The sequence below is a fragment of the Nerophis ophidion genome, linkage group LG07, assembly GCF_033978795.1.
Source record: "Nerophis ophidion isolate RoL-2023_Sa linkage group LG07, RoL_Noph_v1.0, whole genome shotgun sequence".
Classification (NCBI taxonomy): Eukaryota; Metazoa; Chordata; class Actinopteri; order Syngnathiformes; family Syngnathidae; genus Nerophis; species Nerophis ophidion.
Window position 1 is genome coordinate 16,924,374 of NC_084617.1, and position 5,326 is coordinate 16,929,699.

A 5,326-nucleotide genomic window follows, 5' to 3' on the forward strand; every position below is an offset into this window, starting at 1 on the left:
ACCAAACAAAGGGTACAAACAAAAAGCACGCACGAGGCGGATGACAAAACTAAAAGAGCTCGCACAAACAAAAGGGCCTAGCGTGGAAGCTAGCGGGTAGCGAGCAGGAAAACAGAAGTCGTTACTTGTAGAATGAAAACAAAACTGAAGCAGGGAACAAAAGACGGTAAGCTACAAACAGATACCGAAATATAGCTTACCGCTACACTGCAATGACACGACACGACAGGAGCGACAATACGGAAGTGACATCGACAATAATCCAGCACTGACTGGATGGGAAGACAGGTAAATAGCAGCGGGCGGATTGACACCAAGTGTGACCAGGTGCCAATCAGCCGCAGCTAAGGGGACACAGCACTCAGGGAGAAAGACAGGAAACAGATAAAATAAGAGCGCTGACAGGAACTAAAGACAAGAAATACTACACACACACAGGAAAAACTAAAACACAAACAAACTGTCAGGGGCAAGCCTGACAACCAGTGCAATATCAAATAATACAAAGCCTGTTTCAACGTGAGTTGGGAAATTGTGTTGGATGTAAATATAAACGGAATACAATGATTTGCAAAACATTTTTAACCCATATTCAGTTGAATATGCTACAAAGACAACATATTTGATGTTCAAACTGATAAACATTTTTTTGTGTGCAAATAATCATTAACTTTAGAATTTGATGCCAGCAACACGTGACAAAGAAGTTGGGAAAGGTGGAAATAAATACTGATAAAGTTGAGGAATACTCATAAAACACTTATTTGGAACATCCCATAGGTGTACAGGCTAATTGGGAACAGGTGGGTGCCATGATTGGGTATAAAAACAGCTTCCCAAAAAATGCTCAGTCTTTCACAAGAAAGGATGGGGCGAGGTACACCCCTTTGTCCACAACTGCGTGAGCAAATAGTCAAACAGTTTAAGAACAACATTTCTCAAAGTGCAATTGCAAGAAATTTAGGGATTTCAACATCTACGGTCCATAATATCATGAAAAGGTTCAGAGAATCTGGAGAAATCACTCAACGTAAGCGGCATGGCCGGAAATCAATATTGAATGACCGTGACCTTCGATCCCTCAGACGGCACTGTATCAAAAACCCACATTAATCTCTAAAGGATATCACCACACAGGCTCGGGAACACTAGAGAAAACCACTGTCACTAAATTCAGTTTGTCGCTCCATCTGTAAGTGCAAGTTAAAGCTCTACTATGCAAAGCGAAAGCCATTTGTCAACATCATCCAGAAACGCCGCCGGCTTCTCTGGGCCCGAGATCATCTAAGATGGACTGATGCAAAGTGGAAAAGTGTTCTGTGGTCTGACGAGTCCACATTTCAAATTGTTTTTAGAAATATTCGACATCGTGTCATCCGGACCAAAGAGGAAGCGAACCATCCAGACTGTTATCGACACAGAGTTCTAAAGCCAGCATCTGTGATGGTATGGGGGTACATTAGTGCCAAAAGCATAGGTAACTTACACATCTGTGAAGGCACTATTAATGCTGAAAGGTACATACAGGTTTTGGAACAACATATGCTGCCATCTAAGCGTCGCCTTTTTCATGGACGCCCCTGCTTATTTCAGCAAGACAATGCCAAGCCACATTCAGCACGTGTTACAACAGCGTGGCTTTGTAAAAAAAGAGTGTGGGTACTTTCCTGGCCTGCCTGCAGTCCAGACTGGTCCCCCATCAAAAATGTGTGGCGCATTATGAAGCGTAAAATACGACAACGGAGACCCCGGACTGTTGAACGACTGAAGCTCTACATAAAATTAGAATGGGAAAAAATTCCACTTTCAAAGCTTCAACAAGAAGTTTCCCAAACGTTTATTGAGTGTTGTTAAAAGAAAAGGTGACAGTGGTGAACATGCCCTTTCCCAACTACTTTGGCACGTGTTGCAGCCATGAAATTCTAAGTTAATTATTTGCAAAAATATGTTGTCTTTGTAGTACATTCAATTGAATATGAGTTGAAAATGATTTGCAAATCATTTTATTCCTTTTATATTTACATCAAACACAATTTCCCAATTCATATGGAAACAGGGTTTGTATAACAGTATATACAGTATAGGAAGCAAATATTATGGTGTCTACAGTTCCTTGGCAGTTGAGTAGTGACAGTAGTATGAACAAAAGTAATGGAACAGTATGACTTCTTTATACTTTTGTTTTTACATTATTTTTTACATTATTTACTGTCATTAAATGAAGAGCATTGTAGTCCGGTAATTACAGTGGTAAGTAAAGTGATTCTTGTGCGTGCGGTTTTGTGCAATTGTGATAAGTGTTAAACAGTGGTGCAGTTGAGCAGTCGATGGCTTGGGGATAGAAAGCTCCTCCAGAGTCTCTCCGTGTTGGCCCCGAGACTCCAGTAGGGCTTGCCTGACTGCAGCAGTGCGAAGAGGCAGTTGCTTGGGTGGCTAGAGTCCTTCACAATCCTCTTGGCCTTGGATCTACACCTCCTGGTGTAGATGTTGCAGATGGTTGGGAGCACACCTCCAATGGTGCGTTCGGCTGATCTGGCCACTCTTTGCAGTCTGTTGCAGTCGTGTGCGGTGCTATTCCCATACCAGGAGGTGATGTTTCCAGTCATGACACTCTCTGTTTTGCATTAGTAGAAGTTTCTGAAGATCTTGTGGTTTACCTTAAACTTCCTTGGTCTCCTGAGGAAGTACAGACGTTGTCGTACCTTTTTCACCACTTTGTCTATGTGTGTGTGGTACATGACAGGTCTTCTGATAGTGACCGCAGCGTCACCGTACTGCAGCAAAATAGTTATTTTCTTAAAAATTACTTTTAATTGGATGATTGCCTACTTTGTTTGGGAATGGACAAGTAAGTAAAATGATCCATGTTTGTGTTAGCAATGTTGCATGGTTTATACCCCTGGGACTGTTTACAAGTGGTAGAAGTAACAGAGCACGTTGCTTTGACCACTTGATTTCGACACTTTGACACTTCGACCACGTGTTACCAGGGCCATCTTGTAACACGTTACCAACGATGCCAAATATAATGCCGTCAGAACTAATAAAATAAGCAAACGGAGCTTACAATTAGTCTAACACCCAAAAAAGAAAACACATTGATTTCCCATACAGAAGTAATCATACCTCATTTATTTTCAATCCGAGACTCCATTAACGTCTTTCATATCAAAGACTTGTCGTCTCATGCTGCTTTCTTAATTACGTCACATATTAATTATCCCCCCAACAACGTGACCAATCCGAAACAACAAATGTATTCCCCTCTCAATTTAAATGGGTTTATTACAAAAATAAAGTTAACACAAACTGGGTGTGAGTTTTCCTTGCCCTTTTGTGGGTTCTTCCGAGGATGTTGTAGTCGTAATGATTTGTGCAGTCCTTTGAGACATTTGTGATTTGGGGCTATATAAATAAACATTGATTGATTGATTGATTGACAAACTTGCATGAATTAAACCAAGGAAATACCTTTTTAATCACATTTTCTATACAATATGAACTTATATTTATGCATTGTATTTATTTATCCTCACAAACCATGAAATTATACATTAAATATACATGTTATTTCTGTCAGCACACGGGTGGCACAACATAAGCAAATATCTTTACAAAAATGGGTACAAGAAGAAAGTAGCCTCAAAGACAAAGTAGATCTGCTAATACCAAAATCAAGTAGTCTATCAAGGCTACAACACAGCATGGCAGAAAAGAAATCACACTGGTCCAGTGGTGAGCAGGTAGTTTTAAGCAGGATGGAAGGATGAATGGTGGATAGGGATTGGCTGGCTGATTAACAAGTCAAATGATGAGCAGCAGGGAACAGAAACCGGTTGATTGGCAGCCGAGGCAGTGAATGAGTGTGACCTGTAGAAACAATAGGGGAGAAAACACAAACAAACCACCGCTTCGTGGAACGTAAAAACATGTATATGTCCATATCCTAGCATTAGAGAGTTACAGACTATGTAGAGGTTTAGCCTGAGTGTATAGTACCAGATCTGCAAGCACAATTCGGCTTCCTTTCCTTCACCGTCATCTGGGATGATTTTGCGTGATGAAAGTCACTCAAAACAGATGGCTGGTGGTGGTCACCGATATCCATAAGGTCCTGATGGGTGTAGCTGGTGTTTGTAGAACCGATGAAAGCACAGTGAAAGCAAAAAACTACAAAACATGACTGCCGCAGTGGGGACGAAGCCTCAGTGAGGAGGGGTTAATTTGCATCTAATAACTCCATGTGACAGGTCTCCTGCCGTCATCGTGTGAGTTGCAGGGACCATCGATGCAAGACGCATTTTAGCAGGTTTGACACTCGTTCATTATTTCAACAAACAGTGTTAACTCCCAGTCGGTCGCGCAAATTTCTAGCACAACCTCTTTTCCTGCTCGTCTCGGCGCGCCTTTCGGTGGCCGGTGGCTGCCTCTTCCGCGGGGGCTCATCTCTCCTCTAGTCGCTCTCGTCGTCGTCGTCTGTTGCAGTTTCTCCTCTGTCTTCTGCCCCGATTGCTCCTCCTTCTCCCCTTTTATGCTGCAGGAGAAGATGCAGTGATTGAGAGCAGGTGTGTGAACTACGCACCTGACTCAGATTTCCGCAGCGTCACTCCAAGCGTGTTCCGTCTCTCCGCTCCGCCGCACCCTCCGCCTCCTGGCCTCCATCTTGAGTAGGACCGCCGTTTGTCCTACCCTGCTGTCGGCTCCGTCTCTCCACACTCCACCTCTCAAAACGACTTGTTTTCAGAGGGAACCAAAAAGTGGCTTGACGATGGTCTTTATAACATGATATATGCAGCATTTTGACCAAAGAACTACCATACGCCATCTGTTGGAGGACATGCCAAATTGCAGAATGAAAAAAATATATATATATTTTTCTAATAACATTAAAAATAGGCAAATAAAAGATTTATGTATAATGCACACTCTGTCTACTCAATTGGAACGTTTTCTTGAAAAAAATAACAATTAAACTTATGACCTGTGATGTGCTTCCTACGTGCGCCATGAACTTGACTGATCTACTGTTGCTACTGCTGGTGGAGGGCGACATCCCGCCTCATCACGGTCAAAGAAGGCGAGTGGAGCAATTTTATCAGAATGGTAATCTTCTGCGGGCAGCACGGTGGGCAGCACAGAGCGGTTAGTGTGTCTGCCTCACAATACAAAAGTCCTGATTAGTCCTGAGTTTGATCCCGGGCTCGGGATCTTTCCGTGTAAAGTTTGCATGTCCTCTCCGTGACTGCGTGGGTTCCCTCCGGGGATAGGTTGATTGGCAACACTAAATTGTGTGGTGCGTGAATGTGAGTGTGAATGTTGTCCGTCT

At 42.7% G+C, this 5,326-nt stretch overlaps 1 long non-coding RNA gene across 1 annotated transcript in view; it reads left to right on the top strand.

The window, feature by feature from the left end:
• The window catches only part of LOC133555654 (uncharacterized), an 83,668-nt gene that overhangs the window by 49,405 nt on the left and 28,937 nt on the right, over positions 1-5,326 (top strand). The gene's annotated exons all lie outside the window — the stretch shown is intronic.